This window comes from Pongo pygmaeus, chromosome 16 (genome assembly GCF_028885625.2).
Source record: "Pongo pygmaeus isolate AG05252 chromosome 16, NHGRI_mPonPyg2-v2.0_pri, whole genome shotgun sequence".
NCBI classification, from domain to species: Eukaryota; Metazoa; Chordata; class Mammalia; order Primates; family Hominidae; genus Pongo; species Pongo pygmaeus.
In genome coordinates this window covers 101893599-101913953 of record NC_072389.2, presented here as the reverse complement: position 1 = coordinate 101913953, position 20355 = coordinate 101893599, and the positions used below count along the sequence as shown (strand labels likewise).

At 40.9% G+C, this 20355-nt stretch overlaps 2 long non-coding RNA genes across 2 annotated transcripts in view; one reads left to right on the top strand and one right to left on the bottom strand.

The window, feature by feature from the left end:
* LOC129014008 (uncharacterized) overlaps window positions 1-15140 on the top strand; it is a 156963-nt gene extending 141823 nt beyond the window's left edge. The window contains exon 10 of the long non-coding RNA XR_010124022.1: window positions 14593-15140. This is a non-coding gene — a long non-coding RNA (uncharacterized LOC129014008). The remainder of the gene's footprint in view (window positions 1-14592) is intronic.
* LOC134738340 (uncharacterized) lies at window positions 10610-13343 on the bottom strand. The gene is made up of 3 exons (XR_010124032.1): window positions 13281-13343; window positions 11444-11541; window positions 10610-11193 (listed from the first exon to the last, which is right to left on the bottom strand). It is a non-coding gene; the product is annotated as an uncharacterized LOC134738340 (long non-coding RNA).
* Window positions 15141-20355: the final 5215 nt, after the last annotated feature.

Genomic DNA, 20355 nt, shown 5'->3' with positions numbered 1-20355 from the left:
TAGTGAACTGTGTATTTAAAGGAGAAGAGAACCCGTAGAATAAATTGTGAAGATACACTCAGACTTTCCTCCTCGTTGGCAAATTTTCAGGCGTTCTTTTTTGTTTGTTTATTTATTTGTTTTTAATTTAAACAGGAGATTTAAACTGGCCTGGTGTGGCCTGCAGTAGATAACGTATTGTTTGGCCCATGAGTTATAAATCTAGAGATTTATAACAAAATATGACTTCTTTAAAAAATCAAAAGATATGACGCTGTGGCTCTTAGGGGTTCTCTGTGGGGCTAAGGCACATTCACTCCCAGGTTCCTCATGGTGCCTGGGGCACCCACTTCACTCACCAGGATTCCCTGCCACACCCCCAACACCTTTGCCTTCCTGTGTACTGCTTGCACTTGACCTTTTCCCATTAAAAAACTGGATGAATGCCAATCAGCAGGTACAAAATGTAACCCTCTTAGCGCAGAAGTTTTAAAACAAGGCATGGACTTAATAACTCAATGAGGAAGCAAATACTTTTAGAGAGGCTTTGCAGGTTAGTGATAAAATAAATTTCCTGAGTGATTTTACACATTGCCATGGAAGGAAAACGAGGGAACCACAAACGTTAGACTAAGTAAAATTTATCAAATCAATGATCATCCAGAAAATTTCCCTCCATCATTGCACTTACTTTGTGTCATGACTGTCTCAGAACTGTTTTTTGGTGAGAATATGAGAAATGTAAAAATGAAGTAATTTTTTCACTAACAATCAGAAATCACCACTGGGGTTTTCTTATATTTTTTGGGGGGTTCCTCTGGCACCCACTTTCCTGAGCTTGGTTGGAAGTGCTAGTTTTTCCTGGTGTTAATTATTAATGTGACCTGTTTATGTACCAGTTATCCGGCTAACCATTAATATCTGTTTACTCATTGATGACCTTTGCAATTGCGTACCTAGCTCCTGGCTGTAAATGTCAACTTTTTGTTTTTATATGCTAAATGTTTTCTCTATATCTAATGAGTACCTGAAACAACTCCTTAACAAGGTAAAATCATATCAAGCAACACAAGTATAACCTTTATGAATATGAAAAGGAAGACAAGTGCTATTTTTTCTGAGGCAACAGAACTTTCCTGTTTGGAATGAGCAAGAGATGTACACAAATGGCAAATGCAAAGGATCCCTGAGGGGGAAAAAAAAAAAAACAATTGGCAAGAAAAAATGTTCTTCTGCTCTCTGCTTAGTTTGGGGAGGCGGGGTCGGGGGCAGGGGCGGGGATAAGGAAAGGACTCTGACCTAATCCTGGGGAATGAAACCCAATTTTACTTTTTCAAAATGTCAGTGTTAAGCACTTGCACATTCAAGCGGGCCTGCAGGATTTATCTCTAGCTACCCAGTCAGTCCACATTAACCCCAACACGAGGAAGACATTTCCATTCCACACAATGGTAATGGCTAAAGCTGAGATTAAGCAATGCAGCTGGATTAGGGCTGCAACTGGTGACCTTAATTTTACCCATCATTGGAGCCTGTGTACATTTGACTCTTCTTAATTACATTTGCCTAATTTAAACAGACAATAGTAGCCCAAGACATTTTTTCACCCCCAAATAATAAAAAAGGAAGAAGAGCATTTTCCTAGAAATTAACCACAGGACAGTGTTGTTATGTCTGCTGCTTGGGTAACAAAAGCAGCTGTTTTCTTTTTCTTGCCCCATTAACATACCAGCACTGGGAAGGACCCATTGAGATATTATCACCTTTGCATAACAATACAACTTTAAAGTCTCACAGTGCTTCTTTAGCGAAATATTTTAAAATATTAATATCATCCCAGCCATAAATAACCATGATGGCATTCACAGAGATTAAAGTTTTGAGATATGCCTTAGGTGTACCTTCACATTTTCTTGTTCATTGAGTTCTAACTTCAGTAAAATTAGTTTTTTTAGATAGAGCTCTGAACACTTGCTGTGACTGTCACTTCGTATTGAATTTATCATATAGAATTTAAGGCGGAAGACTGGGGAGCAATCTGTCACAAACGATTGTATTCGTAATCGTTGAGGGTTGGGATGGGGGCTGGGGAGAAGATAAGCATCCTAGGGCCGTTCTTGTCGCCTGCACCATTCATTCGGCTCCAGTGGCAGTGGCGAGGGGATTTGCGTAGGCTGAGTGTGTAATGTGTTTCCTTCAAGCCTGCCTTGATGGTTCTGTCTATGCTGTACTTCATACACATAAATGCCTCTCAGGTTTTCTCAGCTAAATGATAACTCAGCTTGTCTTTCCCGGTGAATTCGGTAATAAATAGATATACGGGCTAGACGTGGGGTGTTCTGACTTAGTTAGATCCTCTCGTGTCCTGGAATAGACAAGTGGACTCAATCATTGTGCTAACAACAAGACACATGCTTTCCAGGGAAGCACGGGCTTTTATGCTAAGTTTACAATGACATGAGCTGAAAAGCAATTCAAAGTCAAGGTTAGTATGACAACCTCACATCCGTCCAGGGCATCTAGAGGGGAAAACGGTCAAGATACAACATTATTTTCTTTGAAAACTGAACATCTATTAGGGGATTTTGAAATGATAGAGAAGTAGAACAGTTGAGTTGCTTCTTGAACTCATTTAATGTGTACGTTTTACTCTGGGAAGTAAGTATTTTCCCAAGACTGCTATTCAGCGCTGCATTTTTTTCCTCTGATGTGCCAGGCGTTTCTTCACAACCTCTGGATGTTGCAAGTCAAGTACTCTTAATAGCTTGCAGATCTATATCTGGGTATCAAAATCACAGGCTTTTGAACTTTGCCAATCAGAATCCCACATTTACATTTCCTTTTTATGTCACATGCTCAATGAGCTTAATTGACACATGGAAAATTTCCTGTATACATCTTACTCAAGGCAACACTGGAAATTTGGGTTTATGGAATGCGTCGGCAGCCCTGAACGCTCTTGGCTTCTTCGCTGCTGGCTTGGTCTGTGGCCCAGAATGATGCAAGTTATGCGTAGCTCAGAACTCTCAAATTAGCTGCTGGGGCGGTGTTAGGAGTGTGTTCAGGCTCAAGAGCCATTTTTGAGGGCTGGAAGAGGGAGTGGGGAGGCTCTGGCCCACTCCCTACTGTGAGGCAGTGGAGGTTACTGTTGTTTTTGAAGACTTGGGCCATTAACTTCTGCAGGAAATCTGCCCTCATTCCCAGCCTGCAGTATAGCTAGGGGCCTCATCCTGGGCCCCTGTGGGATACTGGGATTATTCTATTTGTAGCACTTATCATATTACACTAAAGATCTTCTCATGGGTCTCTCCTCCAACTAGACGGGGGAGGCATTGAGAGACGGGACTCAGCACCCAACACTGTGTCTGACCTACAGAGATACTCAGTAAAGGCAGCCTAGGTGCTGGGTAGGCTGTAGGACTAAGCAGGACTGGACATGGGGATGCCAATGATAATAACAGCTCCTAATTATGGAACAGGTACTCAATGGTCATAAATGCTAGCCTAGGTGATTCCCTACACCCATTTCACAGATGAGAAAAGTAAATAAGATGTAACAAGGTCAGGTGGTGTTCACAGGGTAAATTAGGGAGCCAGATAACTGAAAGGGGAACTGGGGAATCCCAGGCTATTCCTTATGCTCTGAACATACACACCTCTGATTTATCTGAAGAAAGATAATATTTCCATGATCAAAATACAATGGAACAGCAGTTACAGAGCTTGTGAAGCGTAGAAAGAGTCCAGGACTTGCTGCGGTTTTGCTTCCAGTGGCACTCAGAGGGGTTTGTGTTTTCAGTTTCTGTATTAATTTTTGGCCTATGCAGTATTTCATTCTCAGCATTTTGCAATAAATTGGTGGTCTCTCAATATTTCTAGGTATCTGGCTTTACCATGTCCTAGCTGTGTGACCTTGGAAAATTTACTTCTGTATTCCTCTGTTTCCTCTGCTGTGAATGTGGGGATGGAGGGTTGTCTTCAGGAGTGACCATTCTAATATTTGCCAAGACCCTAGAATGGTGCTTAGCACATTCTGAGGGGGCAGCAAACATTAGATGTTCTGATTTATGGTTTGAGCTGTCCCTGTCTCTTCTCTCTTCTGCTTGCCCCTGTCCCCACCTACCTGAGCTTCCCTCTTGTGGCTCTGCTGCCCACAGGTGTGTTGGGTGCTGGGAACATTGGGTCTAGCATTTGCTGCATCTGTCAGCCTGGGATTAGGGGCCAGTGGTCCATGCTCATCCTCTCTGAGAGGCAGCCACTTCTGCAGGGGCTGCCATGGATTGAGGCCTGTCTCTGTAAGTGGCCTGCTTCTCTGGCCTTCGCCCCCTTTCCATCTATCAAAATCTCTCTCTGTCTCCCTGCCTGTCTCTCTCTCCCTCCTCTCAAAGGCCTCGAGCTTCTCCGCTCTTCCTCCCTGCTGGCATTATCTCCTCCCACAGCTTGAGCTTTGGGGAAACAAAAGCCAGGTGTCTTGGCTTTGGACTTTTAAAACAAACCTCCCTCGAGGCAGGGGCACAGAGAGGCCTGACTTCCTTTGTAGAGCAGAGGGCAAATGCTGAGATAAAAACACAAATTAATATATCAGTAAATTATCCTGCCCCACTGACGTACTCTCTAATCAGAAAGACAGTGAAAACACGGGAGGATGCCAGGAAAGAATCCAGAGGAGGAAGGAGGAGCCACAAAGCCAGCAGCAGCCCAAGGAGAACAGCCCCCTGGGAGGCTGCAACTGCTGAACTTTTCCCCTGACATTTTACTGGATGTGCAGGGAGCACCAGCTTGCACCACCGTGGGGTGACAGGAAGAGAGAGACAACAGTGAGAAACGGAGAATGGAGGAACAAAGGAAGAAAACCAAGGCAGGGGCAGAGAGGCAGGGCTAATAACCACGTGGGCTAAGATCTCACTCCTTTGGACTCATAATCATCACAGTGACCTTCCTTAGTGGCCTCCCTCACTACAGAAGTCACCCCATTTTAAAGACAAGGGGCTGGGCATGGTGGCTCACACCTGTAATCTCGGCACTTTGGGAGGCCGAGGCGGGTGGATCACCTGAGGTCAGGAGTTCGAGACCAGCCTGACCAACATGGAGAAACCCCATCACTACTAAAAATACAAAATTAGCCAGGCGTGGTGGCAGGTGCTTGTAATCCCAGCTACTCAGGAGGCTGAGGCAAGAGAATCGCTTGAACCTGGGAGGCGGAGGTTGCAGTGAGTGGAGATTGTGCCATTGCAATCCAGTCTGGGCAACAAGAGTGAAACTCTGTCTCAAAAAAAAAAAAAAAAAAAAGTTAAGGAAACAGGAAGTCCAGGATAAGTGGACTTTCCCAATTTCCTGCACCTGCTAGATGATGGAGTCAGGTTTTCAGCCAGAATGTTGGAGGATGGTGATCATGCAGTTAACCACTTTGCTATTAATACAGGCTCCCTCTTGACAAGTCTGTGATGTGATCAAACTGGAGAACTCAGTTGGTGTACTTAAAGAGTAAACAAAAACCCGGTAGAACCAGAAGAAATTAAGACTATAAAAGAGAATGAGCCAGAAGTGGTGGTGTGAGCCTGCAGTCTCAGCTACTTGGGAAGCTTAGGCAGGAGGATCTCTTGAGCCCAGGAGGTCGAGACTGCAGTGAACACGCCACTGCACTCCAGCCTGGGTGACAAAATGAGACCTCATCTCTAGGACAATGAAAAAAGAGAATGAAGCTCTACTCCCAGGACTTCAAATATGAATACAATTTTCAAGTGAAAGAATAAAATTGTCACATCCACCACGTGGTGAAGGGCTTGCAGAAACATGGCCTCATTGCCTCCACTCAACCCTGTGGGATAAATCAGAGATTATTGCCCTTTTATAGATGTGGAAACTGAGGTTCAAAAAAATTCAGTGACTGAGCCAAGTAAATAATAGGCAGAGTTTAAGAGAGAACACGGTTCTACTGACTCAAAATCCAATGGTGATGGCATGGATGACAGTATTTGTCAGGGGGCTCATAGCCCTGTACTCAAGCATTGCTAGGGAAGAGGAATAAACTAATATCCCTTCTCCCCAGGCAAGCTGGTGGGTTCACTTAGGAACAATGCATGTTGAAGGTAAACTAGTGGGGTTGCACAGGTGGGAAAAGAAGAGGGATTTTCAGGTGGCTTTCAGCTGATGCATTTGATTTGGCAGGAGAGGAGACGTAGTTGGGATTCATGACATGAAGGAAATATGCAGAAAGGGAGCAAGAGTAGCAAAAATTGCAAAGCTGTGAGATAGAGAGGAAATGCAGGAAGGATTTCAAAGCAGAGTATAGGCAAAGAATGCCTGGCATACAATCTGGAGAGGAAAAAGATGGGGAAAGGAAGTAGGAAGTGAAAACTGAAAGAAGTGGAAAAGAAAGTGAACATGTGGATGATTTGGAAGCCGTCCTCAAAAAGTAGAAATGTGGCCTGGAATCTGTACAACACAAACTAACGGGAATACAATGTTTGGGGCAGGAGAGGAAACACCTGCTTAAGAAGGGTGTTTGAAAAGTCAGAGCCACACCCAGACCAGAAGATTGAGGCAGACTGATGGACATCATTATGAAGAGAAAAAAAAGCATCTGTAAGTTTCAGCCAAAATAAAAGAAAAAATGTGGAGTGAGGAAAGGAAGAACAACCACAAAATCAATGTTGTTTTTACAACTTGCTAGAATCACAATAGAAATAGTGAAGCACTATTAGACCAGTATTTTCTAAACATATCTGAGGATAGCACCTCCTATTTTTTATTTTTTATTTTTTTAATTTTTTGAGACACGGTCTTGCTCTGTCACCCAGGCTGGAGTGCAGTGGCACGATCACGGCTCACCGCAGTCTCGACCTCCAGGGCTCAAGTGATCCTGTCACCTCAGCTCCCTGACTAGCTGGGATCACAGGTGCATGCTACCACACCCATCTGATTTTTCTGGTTTTTAGTAGAGAGGGGGTCTCACTATCCTGCCCAGGCTGGTCTAGAACTCCTGGGCTTCGGCAATCCTCCTGCCTCGGCCTCTCAAAGTGTTGGGATTACAGGTGTGAGCCACCACTCCCAGTCCTCTTTTTTATTTTTAAAAAACCTTCTTTAACATCTTGTGGAACTATAATTTTAGGAACATAGTTTATAAAATGTTAACTTGGTAGCATTAGGGTGGACTTTTCCACCCCTGAATTCCATTCCTTTCTGAGTTTTGAATGATGGCTAATAACTTCTCTGATTCTTGGTGCTTTCACCATGCCTGCCTATATGTGACCTCTGTTAGGGTTATGAGCTGGAAACCCAGGCTTGTTAGAATTTTGCATAAATAAGTGTCATAGGATTTTGAGCACTGGCTTTAGAGAGTCTTCCATGAGCAAATATATGAGCTTAGCACCCTGAAGCTTTTGCATCTATTTTGACTGCCCAGAGGATTTTTCTTGCTTACTTACTCGTTTCTGAGCTTCCATTCAGAAGGCAGAACTTTCCAGCTAATTGACCTCCAAATAGTTGAAGCGTGATTGTATTATTGCTACTAATAATATTGGCATTGCATAAAAGCAACAGAACCAGTCTGCAGATTATACACTGCAGAGGCCCTTTAAAGAAACAGTTAATCCAGAGATTAGGTTGCATATTTTGAGGACTTTTTCAAATTTTTGTCATGCACACACACTCATCTGATGCTTGCAACAGTGCTGAGCATATTGTTTGTGAAGTGGTAGTGAACCTTAGTATGAGAAATACATGACCACCTACTGGTGGGGTTACAAAGGCAGAAATTCAGCTATAATCAAACAAACAAATGCATTATTCTTTCTACACATTCATGAGACAAGAGTGTAAACTCACTTGTGGAATTTACAGTTTTCCACAAGCGGATTTGGCGGAGGCATCTGACTGGGGATGTTTCCATGTCTTTCACTGTATGCATCTCTTATCATAAAATTTAAACAAAGAAATGACAGTTGGCCTATTGCCATGGAATTATATTCCATCATAGAATAAATTCTCATCACTAGTCCCAACGGTTATACCCAAGATGTCTTTTTGGATACCTTTAAGGTAGGGTACTTCAGGGTCCAATCAGACACATCAAAGGAAAATAAATGGTAACATAAAAATGGCCAAAGGAAGGGAAATAATGATGTCGCTTTGTGCAACTTTTAGAGTAGTTTGTTTCATGCCAGACATTACCTTTATCCTTTCTGCCCCATTTATTATAAAAATTTTACTTTGAAAATGTTATTTTAGAAGGAAATTTTGTTGTGACAAGACTTGAACAGAGGAGGTGAAAGAATCAGATAGTGAACATCCAGGTATCCATCAACCACTTTTGACAATGAACACTTTACATCTCTTGCTTTTTCATATCTCTTGCCATCTGTCCCTCCCTCCACCCAATCATCCAACTGTCTTGATTTTCTGATGCATTTCAAATGAGTTGCAGGCCTTGATACCGTTACCACTAAACCTTTCAGTATGCAGATCATTAACTAGAATTCAATATTTATTTACAAGGTTTGTTTTTGAGGTAGATACAGCATAATGTACAAACTATGTACATTTTGGTGGATTTTGGCAAATACACACAACTATGTAACCCAAACAACTCTCAAGATCTGGGATGTTTCTAGCATCCCAGATTGTTCTCTCATGTCCATCCCACCAATCCTTGCCCCATTTTCCCAAAGACAACCATTATTCTGATATATAATTTTTCACCCTAGATTAGTTTTACCCATTTTAGGATTTCCTATAGATACAATCATGCAGTGAGAAAAAGATGTGCAGGGCTTTTTCATTCAGAATAGTGGTTTGGAGATTCATTATGTTGTTGTGTGTCTCTACTGTAGTTTGTTCCTTTTTATTGTTGAGTAGTATTCCACTGTAGCCATATACCACTGAGGAGAATTTTTAGAGAGAGAGAATATGCACCAAAGAATGCCAGAAAAGAGTTTTCGGGATAATGAGATGGTGGTGGTTGGGGGGACCTGAGGTATTTTACTATGAAAAAGTGCACTTTTAGAAAAGGACATGAGAACCACCTTCTGCTATTTAAGGCAAGAATCAGCAAACATTCTCCGCAATGGGCCAGATAGTAAATATTTTGGGCTTTACTGGGCCATGTGGTCTTTTTTCAAGTACTTAATTCTGACTTATAGTAAAGTAAAAGCAGCCACAGACAATATGTAAGTGAAGTGTGATTGTGTTCCAATAAGACTTCATTTATGGACACTGAGATTCAAATTTCATGTGATTTTCATGTGTCACAAAATATTATTATTCTTTTGATATTTTTTCCAACCATTTGAAAACTTGAAATCCATTCTTAGCTCATGGCCCACATAAAAACAGATGGTGGGCCAGATTTGGCCTACGAGCCATAGTTTGTCAATCTTTGATAAAAAAGCACTGTCAAATAGAAGAAGGAATAATCATTCTGTTTAGAACTAGTGGGCAATATGAAGACTAAAGGAGGCAGCTTCTGCTCAGAAAACTGAAGATCTTTCTATTAATTAAAGTAGTGTTGAAATGGACTCTAATTCCCTACTGTGTCTCTGTCTCTTGCCCCTATTGGTAGCATAGAATTAGCAGGACAGGCTACAGGGCTAGTCTGTTTAGTGCAATTGTCCAGCTCTTCTCAGTCTATCTGTGTGACCTCTGGCAAGTTAGTGAACTCTTTTCTGTTTCCATTGATTCATCTACAAAATAAGAGCAATAATAGATCCTACCTCCTAGAGGCATTTTCAAGATTCAATAAGTTAAGTGTCTATGAAGTCCTAGGAACAGTGCTGATTCACAGTCATTACTCAATATAGTTAGGACAGTGTCTGGCACACAGTAAGTATGAAATATGTGTTTATTATTATCATTACTGTTGTTATTGCTTTAGTCGTTGGGAAGTTGGATAGGCATGTGTGAGAATTTTGTTGAAGGAATTCCTACTTTTCATAGTAGGCTAGACTAATAGATGCTTAAGTTGTTTTTCTGCCCTAATCATCAGCATTCTCTTCAATTTAGTGCCTGATACTTTGACCCTGAGGCTCAACTGTTGTTGAAATCTGAAAAGAAATAACATAACATTCTAGCCATTAATATTAGCATAGCCTACATAATAATGTAGAAGTACAGCTGGGCCTTCATATTCCTGGGTTCCATATCTGCAGCTTCGAGCAACTGCAGATTAAAAATAATTGTAAAAAAAAAAAGAAGAAGTAATAATACAACAATAAAATGAATACAAATAAAAATACAGTATGAGAACCATTTACATAGCACTCACATTGTATTAAGTATTGTAAGTAATCTAGAGATGATTTAAAGTATACAGGAGGATATGTGTATGTTATATGCAAATACTATATCATCTTATATAAGGGACTTGAGCATCTGCAGATTTTGGTATTGAAGGGGGTTCTGGAACCAATCTCCTGCAGATACAGAGCAATGGCTGTGTATTTTGTTTCTGCTTGATCTCTCCTTACCCTGGATCTTGGACCTACCTCTCAGTAGATCTGATTAATTATAAGGCCTCATGTGGATTCTGACTAGTTGTAATGCTACTTTAATTTTTCTCCACATGAGAAAGTGAGAGGAGTAGGGATCTTTGCTTTGTAAAGGGAAATGTGTTAAAGCATTTAGCAAGCATTAATTTTTCCTAAGAGCTTTATTCACATATTGGATGGTGCCGAATAACCGGATAGTTGTGCGATTATGCACAACATTATTAATGCAATTATGTCTGGATGTCTTGTGATGTTGTGGGACTGGTGCTCCAAGCCCATTATGATTGCTGTTGCCTGTTGAGAACAGGGGAATTCAAGTAGAGTTGACTGTGGCGGATCTCCATTTGCAACCCCTCATCCCCCAGTTATAACACTTATACTAGATTGTTGTCTTTGTTTACTTGGTCTCCGAAATTTATTTTCCTAAGCCCGATTATGTATCTTCTTTTTCTCTGTTAGCTGGCTGGAATGATGGCCCCTGTTTCTAGGTGTGGTAAGCACGATATAAAATCACAAAATGGTACTAACAGAGACCTGTGGGATTATTTATGTCAACATTTTCATTTTCCACATGAGGAAACCAAGGCACAGATAAGAGAAACTTCGCGCTTCCAGTCCAGTGCTCTTTGTAGTATGCCAGATTCATCTTTGACTCTAAGCAGGATCGGATGTGGGGTGTGTTGTTGAAGGTGGCAGGAGGGCCAGATGGAGGCAAGCCCCACCCTCATGCCTACAATGTAGAGTTTTGGCACTATTTCCAAATAAATATATATAATAACTGGAATACTACTCTCTATTATATTGAACACTCTCAGAAAACATTATAAATATCAAATGTCAAAGCCTAATTTATTAAAAAATCCTGTTAGGGGATGTCTTTATTATTTCACATGTTGGAATCTCAAATTGTGGCATTGGTCTCAGCCTTTCTGTAACTCGCAAAAGCTCTGCTGATGAGAAAGTGATACTATAGTATTTACATGGGTGCTTAAACATTTAGACATCCATGTGAACAGATGATTCCAGGAAGAATTGCTGGTAGGACACAGAGCAACATCAAGGCAGGCCTTGATTGATCCTAGATGATAAGTTAAAAAAAAAGGTCAACATGGACTTGAAGAAAGAACAATAGAAGGGAAGAAATGCTAGATAGTGAAAAGGGAGAAAAGAAGAAAAGAAAGGAGGTAGTATACCCTGGCGGTTCCCAGGAAGTTAAGGTGGCAGGGGAAATACAAAGCTCTCTGATGGGGGCGAGGCTCCTAGTCTTTTGACAAAAACAGAAATGGGGGCTTTCCCCATTAACCCCCACATCACTTAATAAAGCCTGTTCAATAGTCTCATGTGTTTTTTGAAGCATAAAGGATTTGAGTTGACTCTTACTATTTTCTAGCTTGACTCAAAGATGGTTTATAGCACAGGAAGTTCCAAGGTTTCACATAAACAATGTCATGAGAGTTATTAATTTTTGGAGTTAAGATTATTGCCTCCTAACTGACTTTCTGAACTTTTTGGATTTAGTAACTACTGCTTTGAAGGCAAATATTTGCTTTCCGTATTAAAAAAACCACTTTTTAGAGTATGTAAAATGACACACTAACATGAACTAAATTCATAATGAAGCCAAATTCTTTTTAAAAATATTAAATCTATAAAATTAGAAAACCATTTCACCCTTTTGTGTAAAATACCTATGCTAATGCCTTGATCACTCATTTTTTAAAAAATCCATTTTAAAGAGAATAAAGAATTCTGCTGCAAAAACAAGTTGAAAGTCTAAAACTTGTTTATCGCAGTAGAGGCTCCAAGATCACACATGTCCATTAGAGGTATTCAGTACAGGGTCACTGGAGGGTCGGCAAGAGACAGCCAATTAGATGTCTGTTTTTCCTTTCAAAGTCCTGTCTGTTTCCTTCACTCTCTTCAAAACACCCAGAGTAGACATATATATCATGAAGTCAAAGCAAAAAAAAAAAAAAAAGACAAAGAGAAGGCCTTAGAAAAGTGGGAGTTTTATTATCCAATAGTCATATGCATTTTAAATACCCATCATTATCAAGAGGAAAAACGAAGCCTGGTGTCTGATAAGAAGATGTGCTACAAAGTAGAATACTATTCAATTTTGTCTAAACTTAGGCAGGAAAAGGCTGCTGAATGCAATCCTTGGTTTCCCACCGTGGAAGATAGATGACTTCAAAGTTGTAGCAAAAGTATTTGTTTAGAGTAGGGAGGATCAAGACTTTCTGGTATTTACAGTGAAAAAACAACAACAACCCAGCCTATCTTTTAGAAAAGGAATGCATGGTTAAATTGGCTCAGCTTGTCCTTAGCAACCTGAACTCAGAGGCCACATTTTTTCCTCTCTAAGAAGCAAGTGGGAACTTGAAAAGTATGTAGCATGTCGTGAAAAGGGAGCAGTGAACTTTGCCCAGGTCTGCAGCCAGCACTGAAATTTGAACCTTCTGTAGTCCCTGGACTGGTGTCCCGCCCCCCTACCCCAACCTTCCTTTTTAATCCCTCTGCATAGAGCGCCTTAGCAAACTACCTTGGCCTGGAAGCAGAGCAGTTGTGACTCCTGAGAGAAAACCTGTTCTCTAAGTATTTCTGATGCCATTAAGAAGGAAATGCTAATGACAACAAAAAAACTCCACTAAACCCAACTTTATAATTATGATTATGATATTCAACCTTATTTTTCATAACATGTATGGAGAAAATATAGAAAGATTTTGTTTTGTTGCATTCTTTTTCAAGATAGCTTGAGAAGTTTTGGAGGTTCCCTATGTAGAGATTGTCACTGCTTGGAAAGATTTTTCTTACCTTGTTGGCGGGGAATATCATTAAAAGCCCTGCATTTAGGCGGCTTGCAGTATGAATCTTTTCACAACAGTAAGTTACTTGGTAACTTGAGCTGCACTCGTTCCTGAAATTCTTTCACATAATTGAAGATTAACTTGATTCCCCGGGTTGTTGAAGGTGGTTGACAGTGTGGGGCTGGGGTGGGTGGAAATAGATTATTCAAATCACAAAGAAGTAGGTGTACTCTAAGTGACTGTTCCATTACTGATCATGATTGTTTGCCTTCCTAAGTATTCATCAAACTCGGTGCTGCAGGATCGTGTGGGGAGGGAGGAGAGTGTACCGCTAATGTTCAGAAAGCAGGTGAACCTCAGAGAAACTTAAATATTTTGTAAAGAGACTTATATGTAGTAATGGCTACTCCAGAATCCATTAACGCCCAAACAAGCCGACTCAAGGGTTCTGGCTTTCTCAAGTGGCTAATGTAAACAATATGAAAGTCAATAGTCGGGGACATTCCAAGATAGTATTAACACGATTGATTTATTGATGGTTGCACAATGGGAGGTTATCTTTTGTTAATTGACTCAGTAAATAAGCTCCCAGGCGTCAGGGCATAGGGGGAAAAGCAACCAGTGGAGGAAAAGGTGAGGCACCTGGATTATAATTTTTTTCAACTCCCAGCCTGTCTTGGTAAATTCCATACCACTTCCTCTGCCAACCTCAAACACAGTTTAGCAATTTTAATTCCGGCCAAAACTCTGCATCCATGTTTCATGAGGGGAAGACTCAAGGGTGGTATGTTCCTATCAAACAATCCAACTTTCTTTCTTTCTCTTTCTTTCTTTCTTTCTTTCCTCTCCCTTCCTTCCTTCCTTCCTTCCTTCCTTCCTTCCTTCCTTCCTTCCTTCCTTCCTTCCTTCCTTCCTTCCTTCCTTCCTTCCTTCCTTCCTTCCTTCCTTCCTTCCTTTCTTTCTTTCTTTCTTTCTTTCTTTCTTTCTTCTTTCTTTCCTCTTCCTTCCTTCCTTCCTTTCTTTCTTTCTTTCTTTTTCTTTCTTTCTCTCCCTCTCTCCCTTCCTTCCTTCCTTCCCTTCCTTCCTTCCTTCCTTCCTTCCTTCCTTCCTTCCTTCTTTCTTTCTTTCTTTCTTTCTTTCTTTCTTTTTCTTTCTTTCTTTCATTCTTTTAAAAACGTTTGCTTCAGGAAGATATAAAGCAATAGTAGGTGAGAAAGAGAGAAAGAACTCACTGACTTGGCTTATTTATTAATACAAATCTAGAAATGGTGGGGAGGATGCATGTATGATCTTTTTTTTTTCTTTTCTTTTTGTTTTAGATGGAGTCTCGCTTTTGTTGCCCAGGCTGGAGTGCAATGGCAAGATCTCCGCTCACTGCAACCTCTGCCTCCCAGATTCAAGAGATTCTCCTGCCTCACCCTCCCAAGTAGCTGGGATTGCAGGTGCCTGCCACCACGCCCAGCTAATTTTTGTATTTTTTGTAGTTACAAGGTTTCGCCATGTTGGCCAGGCTGGTCTCGAACTCCTGACCTCAGGTGATCCACCCGCCTCGGCCTCCCAAAGTGCTGGGATTGCAGGCATGAGCCACTGTGCCCGGCCTTCATGTATGATCTTTTAACCTCCAAGAAATGATCGAACCATAGGGATAATACATTGTTTGCTGTTGGTAGTTATTTATGCAGCATTTCTCCATAAAGACTACCATAATTTGGTACTTCCTCATCCTAGGAGGAATGGGGAAAGAAAAAAAAATGCTTTATAAATTTTGGCTGATTCCTAGTACAACAGTCCCCCTTATCCGCAGTTTTGCTTTCCACGGGTTCAGCTACCCGTGGTCAATCACAGTCTAAAAATATTCGGTAGAAAATTCCAGAAATAAGCAATTCCTAAGTTTTAAATTTCACACTGTTCTGAATAGATGAAATCTTCTGCCATCCTGCTCTGTCTCGCCTGGCCTGTGAATTGTCCCCTTTGTCCAGCGGATCCACGCTGTATGCCCACCCCTCCCCGTAGTCACTTAGGAGCCATCTCTGTTATCATATTGACTGTCACAGTGTCACAGTGCTTGTGTTCAAGTAATTCTTATTTTACATAGTAATGGCCCCAAAGTGCAAGTATAATGATGCTGGCAATTCGGATATGCCAAAGAGAAGCCGCAAAGTGCTTCCTCTAAATGAAAAGGTGAAAGTTCTGGACTTAATAAGGAAAAGAAAAAGTGTCCTGAGGTTGCTGAGATCTACAATAAGAATGAATATAGTATCCATGAAATTGCGAAGAAGGAAAGAGAAATCTGTGCATAGTATGTATAGGGCTTGGTGCTGTCTTCAGTTTCAGGAATCCACCCAGGGTCTTCCAGGGTATCCCTCAAGCACAAGGGGAGACTGCCGTATTATATCTGCTGAAGTGGGAACGCTTTGAACTTGGCAAGATAGATTTTTTTTTTGGACTTTTACACTTTTATCAACGATAGTTTAAAAATTTAATTTGCTCACTCTTTAACCCTTACTATCTTCCAGAACAGTGGTCCCCAATCTTTTTGCACCGGGAACCGGTTTTGTGGAAGATGATTTTTCCATGGACAGGGTTGCCGGGATCATTTTGGGATGACACTATTCCACCTCAGATCATCAGGCATTAGATTCTCGTAAGAAGCACCTAACCTAGATCCCTGGCATGAGCAGTTTACAATAGGGGTCGGCTCCTACGAGAATCTAATGCCGCTGCTGATCTGACAGGAAGCATGATCTGAAGTAATGCTCCCTCACCCACTGCTCACGTCCTTCTGGGGCCTGGTTCCTAACAGGCCACAGATTGGTACCGTTCCGCAGGCTGGGGTTGGGGACCCCTGTTCTAGAACACTCAAAAAACATCAACTTCTCCTTTCACGCTGTCTTTCTCTCTGTTTCCCTAAGGCTTTTCTTTTTTTGATATGGGCATTCTTTAAGCTCTGACTTCTCTTTTCCTCTTTCCTCTGCCATCTCCTGTCAATTTCTTCCAGCTGCTGGCTGCACTCTGCAGGGGAGTACAGAGTGAGTGTGAAGTACGAATCAACACCTGCACCCACTCCAGCTCTGTCTCCACCTTCCAACCATTTCCCGTCCTGGCTTTTCTATTTTTGTTCCTAACCCACCCCATCCCATTCTGCCATTGTTTTTGGCCCCAAAACTTGGAGTCCACCTCACATTCCCACTTTCTTCTGTAAGTTCCCAAGTCCTATAGATTCTGCTTTTAAAATGTATAGTTCATAAACGATGAGCTTTGCCTCCCAGATAGATTAAATTGGACTGTGGATTGGCACACGGTAAGTATTCAATTAATTTTTGTTGAATGAAGGAATGAGTGAGTGGCTCCTCCTTAAACCAGGGTCCCTGCTCCAAAAAATGATCCTACATAGCTTTGCATACTACTGTATTCTTCATAATAATCATCTCTGATCACATTATTTCAGGGCTCAAAAACTGTCAGTAACTAGTTTTCTCCTGAATCCAGGGTAAACTACTCTTTTTTCAAGCCACCCACAATTTCTTTTTGTTTATCTTCCACTAAACTCCTAAATATCCTATGCTCAATACAGAATATTGCTTATTTTCCTCTAAATTCTTTTTTTTTTTTTTTTTTTTTTTTTTGAGATGGAGTCTCACTTTGTCACCCAGGCTGGAGTGCAGGGGTGTGAGCTCAGCTCACTGCAACCTCTGCCTCCCAGGTTCAAGCAATTCTCCTGCCACAGCCTCCCAAGTAGCTGGGATTATAGGCATGTGCCACCACGCCTGGCTAATTTTGTATTTTTAGTAGAGACAGGGTTTCTCCATGTTGGTTAGGCTGGTCTCGAACTCCCGACCTCAGGTGGTCCACCCGCCTCGGCCTCCCAAAGTGCTGGGATTACAGGCGTGAGCCACCACACCTGGCCTCCTCTAAATTCTTTATATATCTCTGCTTCTCTATTTTAGCTCATTTTGTTTCTTCAATCAGAATGTTTGTTCGATCATTTTTTTAAGCTGCATTTTTTTAACTGTTCTTTTGAGGCCCATTTCAAATGCTACCCTGTCCACAGAGCTATTTTTAGTTCCATATACTTCTTTCTCAGCCAAGCTAGATGTGCTCTTCCTCTTGGGGCGTTTATTGTATTCAGCCTGCATCGTAGATATTTCTATACTTGATTTATTCTTTCCTAATAGAAGGTAAATGCTTGGGAGACAGGAGCTAAATCTTACTTCTTTCTTCTGTGCCTGGACTCTCAATGCCTTGTACATAGTAGGCACACAGAATGCTATTATTGAATTACAATGATTTTTATATTTTCATCCGTGTAAGATTTTTTTCTTTCTCCTTTGATTGCATGTTGTTGTTCAGCATTGTGTGCGTATGTGTTTCCCCATTTGCTATGTCCTGCTTAGCACCTTTAGTGTTGAAATACACATTTATTTATGTATCTTTCCCATTTTGACCTATTAAATAAAATGTATTTTTTCATGTGAATATCCAAAGTGAGAGAGGATTCTGTGAAATGTCTCTTGAACTGCTGTTCCAAGGTAGTCTTTATAAACAATCCCTCAATCTGGATTTCTTTTAAATTTTGTTTTTATTTGTACAGATTTAGGGGGTACAAGTGCAGGTTTCTTACATGCATATATTGTGTAGTGAAATCCACATTTATCAATCATTATTTTAAACTGGTCTTCGGAATGCAGGCAGGTCCAGGAGCAGGGCTCCTTCAGTTTGCCCTGCTGCAGCCCGCTTCGGGTTTGCCCAGCTTTCTATTCTTTCCCTACCCCTCTTAATGTCTGAGAATTAGTTACACTGAAGTTCCACTTCATACAGAGCTGCCTGCAACTTGAGATGCAAACTCCAATACTGTGGGCCACTTTTTAGAAGCATGTGGTCATTCGGGAAACAAAGGCACTCCTGTTTCCTCTTCTCAATAACAATTAAGACATCAGATTAATAGAATCTTTAAATTCTTGAACTATGCTCGCAGAATAGTTTGTGTTTGCTTTAACACAAAGGAATACTTTCCGAACCCTAAAGGTCACCCAAGAAATAAGAGAGAGACGGCTTATGAATCGTGTATACTGGTAGATTTTTGGAGAATGGCATGTGTCCTAGGCAGTGCGCTCTGGCTTTGGAGTGACTTGGCATGGGAGTACTCTGTGATTTACGCTGGAGAGGCATTTCCTGGGCAAGGAATCCCCTGTATTGAAGGGGCATGCCCATTAGGAGGAGAAGAAGAAATAGGGGCGGGGTGGGGTGGGGGAAGAGGAAGGCTTCTTGGTTCACATTCTGGCATTCACTTAATGAGTATAATGTTCTTGCTAATGGGATTTAACCACAATACCTATCCCTAACCTTGTCACCAAAAAGATAGTCTACGTGCCCCTTTTTTTTCAATACCGTCTGCCTGGTAACTGTGCAAAAGTCTGTTCTGCCAATTTTCTAAATGGTAATCCTAGAATTATCTTGGCTCAGAAATGAATGAAGAACTCGTGTACAGGACTCAAATTTCCCTACAGGGGTTGTAACTGAAGCAAGGATTAAATGCCAGTACACAAAACCTCTCAAGCAATGGACAACATGTCGATTGCTAAACATTCTATGGTAGAAGGCCTTTAGTTTTTCTCTTTTATAAAGCTTGAGATCAAGTTTTGGTAAGAAGTAAAAAAGCAAGGCAATTTAGCTCCTTTAAAGGATTGCTTGTTGGGAAGGACAGAGCTATATTTAGCTCTGTGGCTGTGTCTCCAGGAAGCTAAAGCAACAAGGCAATTAAATGGTGAATTGTGTGTGTGTAGAGGGGGGTTCGGGGGAGGGCAGGTGAGGGAGATGATAATATAGGTCTTAAAAAAGAATCTGTTTAGGAAAAAAATTTTCAAAACAGTTGCAAAGTATCATGAAGATACAGCAGACTATTGACTGATCACCTGTTGCACATCGCAAACCTTTATTTTGAAGTGGAACAGACAGAGCCTGAATAACTCCAAGTTCCCCCATATGGTGACAGCAACAATAAACTCTCTGTCATTTATTGAGTACCTATTGTATACTAAACACAGTGCTTTACTTCTATTAAGCCATTTAGTGTTGACAACTGTGCTCTCGGCAGCAAATAGCAAGAGGGTCTTGCCCAAGATCACACAGCTGCTAAGTGATTGAAACAGATTTGAATCTTGTTCTCTTTCTCTCCCCACTTTTAGTTGCTTATACACTATGCCTTCTATACTCTTCCCTGCTGCACTGGCATTTTATGATTTTTAAATTCTTATATTACAGAACTTTGACCTTCTAGGAGAAAGGCATGAAATACACCCCCCTCCCATAATGTCCATACTCATATACGTGTGTGTGTGTGTGTGTGTGTGTAAAACATCTACATCTAAATCTACAATTTAAGTGGAGTGCTATCCTTAAAAAAGGAATAATTAGAAACTCTCATTTACATTGTAATTTACATTCAGATTTCCTGGAACTGTAGCTTTACTCTTTTTTGCTTTTTTTTTTTTAAAAAAAACTCCTTTTATTTATTTATTATAATTGCTGGATATTTGGCTCTGCTCATGTCCTAGATATAGGGTTATGGATGTGGGGCAGAGATCAGCGAGATAGACCTGTGTCAGGAAACAAAACAGCACGGTAGAATTGAGTGTCATATAACTAGCTCTCAGTCGTCATTTTTCTTTCATTTTGTAGGGTAAACCTAAGGCCTGTTTGATTTTGCATCTTTGCATTTAAACCCTGGGTGAACAGGTAGATGGCAGCCAATGATCCCAAGTGGAAACTATTGACTTATGAGAGGGTAAATAATTTGACCAAATCTAAACATAGAATTCTTCTTCTATGGGTGCAGTTTAAAATCGCAGGGCATTTTAGTGCATCGTCAGTTTTCCTTTTCACACCTATTCCCTTATTGAGATAGGTAGGAATCAAGAATTGCATCTCTGGGAAGATTAATAAGTGTTCTTTCTGAAAAAATCAACAGTATATGAATAAGAAGTATATTTCCTTGAATGATATAGCTGTTAGTTTAACACCTTAAATAAAGAAGGTATTCAATAATTTTTAGGAAAATCAAATTTAGAAATAAACATTCGGAT